The 14103-nt window shown below is 40.8% G+C and overlaps 1 pseudogene; it reads right to left on the bottom strand.

The window, feature by feature from the left end:
- Positions 1-4951: 4951 nt before the first annotated feature.
- LOC114224523 (cell division control protein 42 homolog pseudogene) lies at positions 4952-5724 on the bottom strand (annotated as a pseudogene).
- Positions 5725-14103: the final 8379 nt, after the last annotated feature.

The raw sequence follows: 14103 nt of genomic DNA, 5'->3' as shown, positions 1-14103 counted from the left end.
TCTGAGAGGCAGTATGCTACTGCAGCCCATTCCAGTCTTCTTACTATGTGCCACTTTCCATCCAGGACAATCCCACATTGATGAATTTGAAGTCAGGTTGCCAGCATAATGACAATATTAGAGAACTCCTGATGAGAGCTTAGTATGTTGTGTCAAGACTTCTCTGGCATTGACTCATCCAGTCCTCACAAAAACTCTATGATCCAGATGTTGTCATTATCCCCTACTACATACATGGAAATTAAGGCATGGGATGGTTCAATAAAGTGTCCAGTATCACTCAGCTAGCTGATGGCAGAAGCAAACAACATCAGCCAATGGTTCCCTTTCAAACCTCTCTGTTGGTCAAATAATTTGGCAAACATTAGCTGGTTACTCAGTAGGGTCTGAAGCAGGTAATTGTTGATATGTGATGAAGGAAGAAAAGGCGGGCCTGTTGGTCTCGAGAAATGGAAAACTGATTTGATGTGAGTTGTTGGAATGTGTCCATTTTACCATCAAAATCTTCATTGAAGGAGTAAGTATAAAAATTTCCTTTTATTTTTGTGGTGGGGGACATTGCTCTGCAAACCTCCAGGATAATAGCAAACTCTTAAGAAAACTAATCTGAGAATCCTCTCTGGTTCAGCCTTCTTGATATTCTTAAATATAAAGCTGGAGTTGGTCCTGTTGTATCTGTTTTGGAAGGACTCTGTACTACACCAGTGCATAATGTAACAGCTGAATGTTGAAGACACATATGTTTCTTAACTTGCAATTGTCATTCTTCATAAAGATTTGCAGTTAGAGAACATTAACTTGTGTTCTTTATTCAATCATTTCCAGCCTGTTTTACAGCCACGTGAAAGACGCTTTATCAAGGGATGTGTTTGTGTGTGTGTGTGTGTGTGTGTGCAAAAATAAGATGATGAATTTCCACTTGCTTTTTTTTTGTAGAGTTTTAATTGGTTTAACAGTCATGAAGAAAGTGCACAAATGACAGGTTTACAGCCCAGTGAATTTTCACAAAGCAAACATGGTATGCAGTCAGCACTTAACCCCCCTGAACCTTCTTCTCCATACCCCAAGAAGTGTAGAAAGAAAAAATGTTCCTCAAGAAAAAGTGTTATCCTGCACTGGAGTATCCATTTCATCTGTGTTGAAATTTTTGTATCAGTGCAATCATAGGCCATCTACGCTTTTGTGCTTAGCTTTCTTCTACTCCACACTCTGCTTAGGAGATTCATCCATGTTGCTTTGTGTAGCGGTAGTTTATTTTCATTGCTGTGTCAGATGCTATTGTATGCATATGCCCTAATTTGTTTTCACACTCTCCTGTCAATGAATAAGCTGAGCTGTTTAAGTTTGGGATTTTTATGAACAAAGCTGCTCTTTTGCTGGAGAGAGGTATTCAATTCTCAGGTACACACCTAGGAGTGGAATTTGGGTTATAGGGTATGTGTATATTCAGTTTTAGTAGATATAGCTAAACACTTTCCCAGAAGGTTGGTATCAGTTCACACTCCCCCCAGAATCCACTTACTATTTTATTGCATTTCACAAAGACCACAATGCTCTATCATTTATGCTTTGTATAGTGGTATTGCTTTCTCTTCCTGCCTACATTTTTGCAGTCTTCTGGCTCATCACTCATTGTCCTTCCAAACCTGGACTCAGCTTCTGGAGCACTGAACAGCAAGTGAAGATCAGGGTACATCAATCATTTCACTGTTGATTTGCCTGTTAAGGAGGAAGACCAGGAAGGTTAAAACAGGTTTGGGATTATTTGCACTTTAATCCAATGAAAGACTCCTTATACTCCATCCTCAGTGGCCATTTAGAAATGTACACATACAGAAACCTGCCAGAGGTAGTTTGAGCAGGTTAAGAGCAGGTTGTTTTTGAAAAACAACCCATAGTGTATTCTTTTCTTCTTAAGAAGCTCATGGGTTTATACAAATTAAATTTTTAGCAATAGATTCAAACTAATTTCTACGAATACAGTTGGTTGGATCTCAGAGACTTTATGGTTTTAGGCACCATTCTGGCTTCCTTCCATTATTTGCTGATGGTAAGGATAATGAGGAAAAAGTGTAACCCACGAATAAACACTGATCATTCTGAGTTGTCCCTCCATTGAAACAAAACTATCTCCAAGCTGGTGGGTATTAAACTCTACCTTTCCTTCCCTTAGTTATTACTAAAGAGTTTATTTTTAGGTAATGGACAAAAATGAAGGTAGTGAGTGGATGGGGCAGTAAGCAAAAGAAATCATCTTCTATCATTGGATCAAGAAAGAATAAGACTCAGATAAATGGAAGGAATCTACTGTATATGAATAGGTTTGGAGGGTGAGAGAACCCCAAACTCACCATCTCTGGCAAGCCTTCTCAGTCAAAGAGATGTTTCTTCCTAGTCCTTTGATTCTTCTCTACCTTTCGCTGAAGACTATGGGAAGACATGATTTGAGGGCTGGCTGCTCCTGTTCAGGATCCCCCCTTCTTAATGAAGCCTACACTGAAGCAGAACCTTAAAACAATCTGAGTAGCAGGGCTACTGTTGGTTTCCTAGGGTGGCCATAACAACATACCAGTGCCTGGGTGGCTTAAAATAACAGAAGTTTATTCTCTCACAGTCCTGGAGGCAAAAAGTACAAAATCAAATTGTCAGCAGGGCTATTCTCCTTCTGGGTAGAATCCTTCCTTTCTTGACTCTTCCCAGTTTTTCGTGGTGGCCAGTGACTGCTGGTGTTCCTTGGCTTGTAGCTGTGACACCCCAATCTGCTTCATCTCCTCCTTGTATGTCTCTGTCTTCACATGGTGTTACCCTCTTCTTACAAGGACACCAATCATGCTTGATTAGAATCCACCCTAAGGACCTCATCTTAACTTGTCTGCAAAGACCTTATTTCCAAATAAGGACACATTCCCAAGTACAAGGAGATGGGGGCTAGAACTTCAAACTATTTGAAGGGGACACACTTCAACCCATAACACCATCTACCTTTGGTTGAATTCCCTAGAAGCAGAGCTTGAGATGAGGATTCTTGTTCCAATGATTTATTGAGGTTGTACCCTCAGAAAAAGGGGAGGGAGGGGAGCAGGAGAGGACAATGGAATTGCTAAGTGAGGACATGGCCTCAGGTGAAGACTAGCTACAGCCCTATCCCATAGGGAGCTCTAAAGAATGAATTCTACCAGGGTCAGTCCCATCTTTAAGCAAGGGGACCAGCTTCTTATGCCATCATATCAGTCAGTCAATGCCACAAGCCATCCTGGGTGTATTTCCAGGGCAAAGTGTTCTGTTTGCTGAGGAGAGTTCCTTGAAGGCGAAACTACACCCTGAGAAGACAATCCTCACAGCAGTTGGGCATATTTGTTGTAGGGCACTAACATCAGCCCCTCCACTGTCTTTTTTTTTTAAGATTTTATTTATTTATTTGACAGAGAGAATGAGATAGAGAAAGAGAGCATGAGAGGGGGGAGGGTCAGAGGGAGAAGCAGACTCCCCACTGAGCAGGGAGGCCAATGCAGGACTCGATCCTGGGACTCCAGGATCATGACCTGAGCTTAAGGCAGTCGCTTAACCAACTGAGCCACCCAGACACCCCCCTCCACTGTCTTTAATTGTAGAAGGCAATGACACTGATATGTTTGCTCTTCTCCTTCTTCCCAAACTCACTCTCCCTGCTCCCTCCCTCTTTCTTCTTGAGCTCATCTCCCAGATAAACCACCTGCATCCAAGTCCTTGTCTCAGGCTTAGCTTTTCCAGAAGCCCCCACTAAGACAGCTTCAGGGAAGGAGATTTTACAGCCAGTTTGTTTGAAGAGTATAACTTACCCAGGATTGACCAGTGATTGGGCACTTTCTGAGGAGTTCAATAATGGCTGAATTAACCAGGTTTAATACATAAAAAGTCTGGCAGTACCAAAAAGTTTGTAGTCCAGTCTGTATGTGCCAGACCAAACCCCAAATTCCACTTCTTACTTTTTGGTTTTGTTTTCTTTTAAGTAAAGTAAATTTACATACACTGAAATGCATACTTTTAAGTAAACAATTTGATGAGTATTGACAAATGTATACACCCCATAAACAACATCTCAGCCAAGATGCAGAGCATTTCTCATACCCCCAAAATTTCCCTCATATCTCTTCCAGTCAAAGGCAACCACTGGTCTGATTTCTACTATTTTAGATTAATTTTGTCTGTTCTACAACTTGACATAATTGTATTCTTTTATTTTTGACAGGGAAAAAAGTGTTTTTTAATTATGTACTCAATCCATTTGGTGTATTTCAAAAGGTGCAATACTTTTCTTCATTTATCAGTGAAAGAAGTTAGAAATTAACTTCAGGAAAAAAAATCAGCAAATGGCAAACAAATTTCCTTGAAAGTCACAGTCACATATATAGTGCATCCTAGAAAAGAGGAGGGGCAAGACAGGTTCCACCCACTTTCATGAGTTTCATCAAATACTGGGCCTACTCAAGGGTGGAGAGAAAAGGCAACTTTCAAAAAGGAGTATGTTATTAAATGAGGCATTTACTATACTCCTTCCTAAGAGCACCAGGTGGGGAACAAGTTTTCTAAACTAGATCTAGGAAGTGGAATGTGGAATCAATCTGTCCTCCTCCCCTTAAGGGCTGTCCAATGGTTAATGAATTTAAAAAACATGACTAAATAAAAACAAACCCCACACACACTCCCCGCACCCCACCTCCCTCCCCCACAAAAAAAAGAAAAGAAAAAAGAAAAACAAAACAAAACCTAAATGTCCCAGATCATTCTCCAGAGTGGATGGAGTCATCACAAGCATGCCTTGCTTTTAAATAACAACAACAAAAAATTCAAACAACAAAACAAAAACTAGTACTAATCACTTTTCTGACAATACACAATTACTCAAATTAACTAGTAATGAGAGGGGGAAAGGGACCATACCTACGGGCCTTGTCTCACACGAGTGCATGTGGGTAGGTGCAGGGCATTTATCATTATTGCAAAAACGAATTTTAATCTTTAATCTTTAGTTTGATTTAACATTGCTTTTAGTACGATGCTGACACCAGCTGTGCGGAAAGGGCTCTGGAGAGATGTTCATAGCAGCACACACCTGCAGCTCTTCTTCAGTTCGGGAGGCTCCAGGGCAGCCAGTATTGCTTCGTCAAATACATTCTTTAGGCCTTTCTGTGTGAGTGCAGAACCCTCCACATACTTGACCGCCTTCAGGTCACGGGCCAGCTTTTCAGCAGTCTCTGGAGTGATAGGCTTCTGTTTGTTCTTGGCAAGTTTCTCAGTCGTAGAGGGGTCATCTCGGAGATCAATTTGGGTCCCAACAAGCAAGAAAGGAGTCTTTGGACAATGGTGAGTTATTTCAGGCACCCACTTTTCCTTCACATTTTCAAATGAGGATGGAGAGACCACTGAAAAACAGACTAGAAATACATCTGTTTGTGGATAACTCAGCGGTCGTAATCTGTCATAATCCTCTTGCCCTGCAGTATCAAAAAGTCCAAGAGTATATGGCTCTCCACCAGTCATAACTGTGACTGCATAGTTGTCAAAAACAGCTGGTACATACTCAGATGGAAATTTGTTTGTTGTGTAGGATATCAGAAGATATGTTTTACCAATGGCACCATCACCCACAACAACATACTTGTCTGCATTGCTGAAACAGTTTTGTAACCACTTTAAATATTTCAAATTCAATGATGACCTCAGCTTCTCTGCCGGGGCCGACATAAATGTATTCTTTTTTTTTTTTAAAGATTTTTATTTATTTGACAGAGAGAGAGAGACACAGCGAGAGAGGGAACACAAGCAAGGGGAATGGGAGAGGGAGAAGCAGGCCTCCCGCAGAGCAGGGAGCCCGATGCGGGGCTCGATCCCAGGACCCTGGAATCACAACCTGAGCCGAAGGCAGACGCTCAATGACTGAGCCACCCAGGCGCCCCGACATAAATGTATTCTTACAGTATATATATTTTAGTCTGGCTCCTTTCACTCAACATGATGTTTTTGAGTTTTATCTTTGTTGCATATATTAATATGTTTGTTCCTTCCATTTTTAAGTAATATCTCATTGTGTAAATATACCACAATTTGATTACCCATTCTCCTATTTTTTTTTAAAGATTTTATTTATTTATTCACGAGAGACAGAGAGAGAGAGAGAGAGGCAGAGGGAGAAGCAGGCTCCCAAGGAGGAGGGAGCCTGATGCGGGACTCGATCCCAGGACCCTGGGATCATGACCTGAGCTGAAGGCAGACGCTTAACCATCTGAGCCACCCAGGTGCCCACCCATTCTCCTATTGATGAATATTTATGTTTCTTCCACTTTGGGGCTATTATGAATAAAGTCACTATGAACATTCATGTATGAGTCTTTGTGTGATTATATATTTTTATTTATCTTGAGTAAATACCTAGTAGTAGAGAGCTGATAGTTTAACTTTTAAAACCTGTCTTCCAAAGTGGTTGTGCCATTTTATATTCCCCCAAGAAGTATCGGAGAATTCCAGTTGTTCTACTTTCTTGCCATACTCAGTTTTGTCAGTCGTTTTAATTTTAGCCTTTCTCATCAACGTGGCCAATTTTAAGGGAAATGTGATGGTTTGGATTATTATTTAGAGTGAATATTATTGACTCTCCTCCCATGGTGACAATGTGCACCTCCTCATTCCTTTGATATTGGACTTGGCCGTGTGACTTGGTTTGACCAATTGAAGATTAATGGACATGAAAGAAGCAAAAGTATGTAGTATCCTTGTTCCGTGAGCCTTGCCTTCTAACACTTCTGCCAATGGCACGAGAAAAACATGTGCCAGCTAATACACCAATCAAGTAAGGAGGGGAAATGTGAAGAAGAGCTGGACAAACTGCTGCCCAGAGCTAAACACATTGAACCAGCCACCTTGGACATTTTGATGATAAATAATCATTGTTTTAAGCTATTGGGCTGTGGGAGGATTTGTTACACACCATTACTGTGGCAGTGGTTGATTGCCACAAATATAAACAACTGTCCTTGTCAGACTCATCAAATTGCCTAGAAGCATAACTCTTAGCTAGACTGACTGCTAAAGTCTGTGTTTAGCTAACATAGTGAATAGCTGCATTTGAACTACTCCAGGTAACCTTGAACTCCCTGCCACTCAATATTTATCAAAGCCTTGATGAAAAGAAACAATATTTACAGAAGACTGCCTGAACATTATGCCATCCATCCATTGCCCACATTCTCTAAAACATCTTTCTGTAGTAATCCCAGGTGGCAGAGAGCTATGTCCTAGGACTGAATTGTTTTCATTCTCCCAGAGCATCTTCTACTAGGTTGTGCTTTGGCATTATGCCATCAGTATATCTTGGAGGAAATCATGTAGAAAATCTTCATAATAGTTATGCTTATATCTGCTGTAAGGACATTATTGAGGACACTCTATGGAAAGCCAGGGGGGGATTGTTTCTCGTTTTAGTACCTAGAACAATTGAAATCTCCTAAAGAACTAAGTTTTTATTACATCATGAGTCATGTGGTATAATCATCTGGTCCAGTTTCTTTGTATTGACCACCACAAAATTCAGACCAAATTTGTGGCCCACTGTATTTAACCTTTCACCATGCATTTTTAAAACTATCTTCACTTCCGGCTGCTCTGTAATTTTCTCATCCAAGTAATTTAAAATTTTATTTAGTCTTCTTTTTCGTGTATGAGTTTTGGCAGGGATTTGGTTGTAGAATGTGGTGGTAGCCATCACTGCTTCTACGATCCAGCCAACCGCCTGGTTTCATCACAGGGTCCTCCCATTTAGTTCCTCCCATTTAGTTCAACCTCCAAGTACCATCACCTTGCCCTCTCTAGTTCAGCAAATGTGTACTGAGCATACACAATGTCCCAACTCTGTCTTAGGCACTGAGAAAAAATATGAACATAATTGGTTCTTGCCATCAGGGTATTTGCAATCTATGGAGAGGGTCAGACAACTCTGTCTTTAACTCTAAATTTAGAATAACAGGAGTACCTGCACAGTGGGCTGTTGAGGGGATCAAGTTAGAATGACACAGAGTGCTCAGCCAGTGCTCTGTTAGTTTTATTATAACTGATATTGTTGCATTCTTATTTCTTGATTTTTCGACATTGTCTTATCTACTACTCCCATCTCCAATTTCTCATCACACCAAACATCCCCTGCATGTTTTTGCCAGAGCAATCCTTAAAACATAATTTTTCCTAATGTATATATATTTTATTTATATTTACATATATTTCAAATATAACTTTTCCATATATACATATAATCTATTATGAAAATGTGTAATACATAGACAAACATATAGAAGGAAATTCAAAATTACTCCCTCTACTCAAAGGTATCTGTTTAGGGAGCACCTGAGTGGCTCATTCAGTTGGGTGTCTGGCTCTTGATTTCAGCTCAGGTCATGGTCTCAGGGTCCTGGGATCAAGGTCCATATAGGGCTTGGTGCTCTGTGGGGAGTCTGCTCTGGGATTCTCTTTTTCTCTCTCTCTCTGCCCCTCCCCATGCTCGCTCTCTTTCTCTCTCTCTGAAATATATAAATAAATCTTTTAAAAAATATATCTGTTTAACATCTTGGTAAGTTTATTCCAGACTTGTCCTTTGCACATGTGTATGGGAGAGCTCAGTTCAGCAGAGGAATTTAGAGTTCAGAGTCTGAAACCACATTACCCAGATTGGAATTATACCTTCTACCACTTACCTTTAACAGACTATTTCATCCTTCTTTTCCACTGGGTCATCAACTTTAAAATGGGATCTAACAAGATATTCAAGTGGGTCTCAACCCAAGACAATCATGCTCCTTCCAAATGAGTTGCAAGGCCATGATGTAGGTTTTGTGAAGAGGTGGTTTATACTGGTTATATGACTCTTAATTGTTCACCCACAAAAGTGAAATATAAGGGTTGGAGAAAAAGGAGGAAATTTTTGAAAGAGTAGTTGCTGCTCCAAGTTCTGCATTCTCACACTGGAGAAGAGTTGGGTGTTCCCCTGTTTACTTTATAGAGAAGTCAGGGGGCATGGTGAGATCTCCTGCAGCCATGCAGACTTAGTGGAGTGGTGTGACCTGAGCCAGAGACCCTAAAGGGCAAGAGAAAAGCCAGCTGTTCTAATGGCAGAAGCAACACGAGGTAGCTGTCCTGGGGACATTCACTCCCAGAGTCTGGAAGGACAAAGAATGTATGAGTGTTTCTCATACACCATCCATGAAGGAGTGTCATCATATCATCATCCTAGAAGCTTCCTGGGAGTCATCTGGAGAAGCAAAAAAGATGAAAGAAGGTAGAGGTACCACCAGATGCCTTTTGGGGGAGGAAGGAGTCATAAGTGACCATCTGAAGAGAGATGCTTTCATTAGTAATAAGGGAATCAAAGGTGGCAAATCCCCCAACAAGTGGGAGAACCCACAAATACCTGCCCTTGAGGAAAAGGGTCAGCCTTAAGACTTACTAACCCAGAGAGTACCAACACCAACTCTCTACATTATCCAGTGACCAAATAACAAGTTTCCTGCTTCTCCCCTTACCCCCGCCCATCCCCAATCCAATTCTTTCCACCTACTTCTTTTCCACTTCTACCCTCACCTACAGAGAAGGGGAAAAAATGTAACCATCAGTCATGTGCAAAGTACCGATTACAACCTGGGCTATACATATTAATTATTGACTAGATGGCATTTTATTACATGAAAGTGGCCAGAAAGTGCATGAGACACCCTAATTTTCATCTATGGGCAAGAGGAGAATGACTCCAAAAGAATAAATGTCAAAAAGCAGTGGCACAATTGAAGCTACTTTGGGATTACAGTCTACAAACCATGCTTATTCACCCTGTTGGCTACAGGTGGATGATAACAGCACCTACCTCATGGGGTTGTTGTAATAAAGAAATGACCTAATGCATACAGAACACTTAGAATAGAGCCTGACAAAATTATGCTACCAGCAATTCATTACCACTCTGATTAGTGGTTTAATCATATCTATTAAAGTCTTAAGTTTAAAGTTCACAAGTAGTTAAATTTTTATATGATTTAATAAAACTAGAATATTGGTGGGAATGCAAGCTGGTGCAGCCACTCTGGAAAACAGTATGGAGGTTCCTTAAAAAGTTGAAAATAGAGCTACCCTATGACCCAGCAATTCCACTACTGGGTATTTACCCCAAAGATAAAAATGTAGTGATCCGAAGTGCACCCCGATGTTTATAGCAGCAATGTCCACAATAACCAAACTATGGAAAGAGCCTAGATGTCCATCAACAGATGAATGGATAAAGAAGATGGGGTATATATATATACAATGGAATATTATGCAGCCATCAGAAAAAAACAAAAACACAAAATCTTGCCATTTGCAATGATATGGCTGGAACTAGAAGGTACTATGCCAAGCAAAATAAGTCAATCAGAGAAAGACAATTATCATATGATCTCACTGATATAAGGAATTTGAGAAACAAGACAGAGGATCATAGGGGAAGGGAGGGAAAAATGAAACAAGACAAAACCAGAGAGGGAGACAAACCATAAGAGACTCTTAACCTCAGGAAACAAACTGAGTGTTGCTGGAGTGGTGGGGGGTGGGAGGGATGGGGTGGCTGGGTGATAGACATTGGGGAGGGTATGTGCTATGGTGAGTGCTGTGAATTGTGTAAGACTGATGAATCACAGATCTGTACCCCTGAAACAAATAATACATTATGTGTTAATTAAAAAAAAAACTAGAATGTGAATTTATACTAACTTAGCCATTTAATTGTAACCTATGTCATTAAACATTTTTCTAAGACAAATTGTTGATTACAAATATTCCAGCCCATGGTGGTATAACAATATGTTGAATTATTTAGCTGCTCCTGAATTATTTAAGAGTCCCATTTGTTAAACCTTAATTCAGTCTAGCAATGCTCTTCCTTTCTGGTCTTAAGTCCATCTACATCACATCATGCTTCAAGCAAATCAAGATTTTTGCCTTATCCCAAACATGAGAGTAACTTTAGCTTTTTCATTTGTTTCTCACACAATTAACAATGACTGTCTTATTCACCAGCTCTTTTTAAAACTATGCCTACCTTCAAGCCATGTTTAAATGCTATGACTTACAGGAAGTCTTCCTGGATTTCCTTCTCCTTCCCTTCCCTCCAGATGGAAATATTTGCTTTGCCATCTGCCTTGGTGGAACTTAGCACTTTCCATGGTACTTTTTATTCTGTTTTCTGAGGTCATTATTTGAATGTTGAGGACAGAGAATGCCCTTTTTTTCATGTTGACATACTTTTATTTGAGCACACATACTAGATGTCAGATATTGTTTAGGGTGATGAGACTACTAAATAGACAAGACACAAGCTCTACCACTAACGATGACCCTATGTCATATGGAAAACAGATGTTGTCATAGGTTGTATTGCTTTTTCCAAATACGTGCTTCCCCTCCCCGTGACAGTATTATATCCACTGACATTAGGTTTGGTCCCTGATTTGCTTGGTGTATCAGTTTGCTTTTGCAGTGTAATAAATAGCTCCAATTCTTAGTGGCTTAAAACAGCAATCATGTAGCAGTTCATAATTCTGTGGGTTAATGATCTGAGCTGAGCTCAACTGCATGGTTCTTCAGTTGCTCCTACCTAGGCCTGCTTGCACTACTGAAGTCAGCTGGGGGTTCAAATGTGCTCAGTGGTCCAGGATGGCCTCACTCTTTTGACAGGAGGTTGGTAGGCTATTGACAAAGGTCCTTGGTTATCCTCCACATGCTTCTCCAGCAGGCTAACTCAGGGTCATTGACAGGGTGGTCAAAGAGTTCCAAGATCAATAAAAGACAAGTCATAATAACACACAAACACTTTCAAACCTCTGTTTGCATGACTGAAAGAATGGAAATTATTTGCTTCACACCAGTGGAAGCAGAAAACTTATGGTCATGATGTGCCAATTTAAACTGAAGGTATAAGAGATCAGAAACTATAAATAGGCAAAAACTAATGAAACTGAGAAAAAATGCAGACAGAATTAACAACTAGAAGCAACTAATGGGAGGAAAACAGAGGAGGGATAAAGAGAAAAACCAGGATACCAAGAGAGTTCAAGAATTCCTGGTAGCTTTGAATATCATTCCAAGTTCAACTTTACATCATAGTAAGTTACAATAAATCCCTTTGTTCCTAGTTCATTCAAGTGAGCCTCTGTTCCTTGTAACCAAAGAGATTTGCTGTAACAAAAATCATTGCCATAAGTGGGGTTGCATGGAAGCAGAAACTCATAAGAGGCAGAGGGTGTTTGGAGTATGCAATCAGGTATGTTAGAGAGTCTCTGTAACTTGGGAAAGATTCCATTTTTAACAATAATGCAATGCAACATTAAGCTATTGTTTGCAGTTCCTTATGACTCAGACCACCCCTGTAGGTCACGCTTTGAGAGTTTGGGTAGCCACAGAGTAATTTAAAGAGGATAGGAAGTAGGGGGCAGCAGGTATCAGATGAGCTCAAGAGAGCAGTGAGGCATTTCCAGTGGCTGAAGAATGAGTACTATATCAGGGTAGTGCAGCTGGAAGCAGATTTTTGGAAACACAGTGTGACCTACTGAAGGATATCCTTCCTGCTGAATGTTGACACAATGAGTCCATTGGAAAGCAAGTCTGAAAATGATCATATGCATTGCTGAATTGCAGCATGGGTCAAACTCCCAATATTAACATTTTCCATGACCTGGGTTAAGTATCTGGTTAACAAAGACTGAGACTTTACCATGAATATGGGATATCTGGAAGACACCCAAAGACTGGTGACCCCTTACACCCTTGATTCTTCCTGAACACTTGCCACTTCAGTCCCACCCCACCCCCAACATCACACAAGATATTCTCTCTCCATTAACAATAGGTAGTGGACAACATTGGTGCTTCTCCCAGGTCCCTTCAGATCACTTTTTACTATTTTTGTGGGTCTCTGACTTTGATGTGCTTTTTCTAGACAAGAGCCTGCACTCTTGCCTCTTAGGGGCTACTAGAGCCCACCTTGGGGAATGCCTGGAAATGGACCTAAGATTCCACTTTCAATGTGTGGGGTTTTCCTTCCACTGAGTAATTCTCTGACCCCAGCTGAATGTCCTATGATTCAACTCAATTCTGACACTATCTCCCAGGTTAAAGGCTTGGTCCCACAGGACTGCCTACCACCCCCACTTCAGACACCAGTCTCAAGTCCAGGTTGTCACCTATGCTTCTGACCAACCAGCAGTAGATCAGAGGTTCCAACAACTCCCTCCCTGGGTTTAATGAATGTGCTAGAGCAGCTCAAAGAACGCAGAGACGCATAGATTAGTGGTTTATTATAAAAGGATACAATGCAGAAACAGCCAGTTAGAAGAGATGCACAAGACAAGATATGGGGGGAAAGGCTCAGAGGTTCCATTCCCTCTCTGAGCATGTTCACCAACAAGGAAGCTCTCCAAACCCTGTCCTTTTGGGATTTTATAGAGGCTTCATTATATATGTGTGATTGATTGAATTATTGGCGATTGGCAATTGAACTCAATCTCCAGCCCCTGCCTTCCCTGAAAAGATCGGGAAGGTGGGAATGAAAGTTCCAACCCTCTAATCCATGGTTAGTTCCAGTGGAAACCAGTCCCCATCCTTAGATGGGGTTCAAAAGTCATTTCATTAAATGAACAGAAGATACCATTATTGCTTTTATCACTGGGGTGATAAGAGTTTTAGGAGCTCTGTGCTAGAAACAGTGACAAAGACCAAGTATATATTTCTTATTATCAATCACAATATCACAGTACCCTTTGCATGACTTTACCTGAGTAGCATCTTGGGGAATCTGTCCCATCCCCACCCTGCAACCCCCCACTCCCATGTTCCCCCTAGGAGCACTTCCTTAACAAATCACTTGCACACAAGTCTTTATTCCCAGGTCACATTCTGGGGATCCAGACATAAGGTGGGAAAATTGGGTACAGAAGTAAGTAGGGTGGGCAATATTTGCTAAATAACAGAAAACACCTATATGGGGTCACTTTCTCATATTCTTATCAAACATGCCAAGCATGTTGGGTAGCTTAAGGTGGAGAACTTGATAAG

Source organism: Eumetopias jubatus, unplaced genomic scaffold, assembly GCF_037043125.1.
Source record: "Eumetopias jubatus isolate StellerSeaLion01/CBP00866 unplaced genomic scaffold, mEumJub1_p1.0 scaffold_9, whole genome shotgun sequence".
Classification (NCBI taxonomy): domain Eukaryota; kingdom Metazoa; phylum Chordata; class Mammalia; order Carnivora; family Otariidae; genus Eumetopias; species Eumetopias jubatus.
The sequence above is the reverse complement of the archived record's forward strand: the minus strand, read 5'-3'. Positions and strand labels throughout refer to the sequence as shown.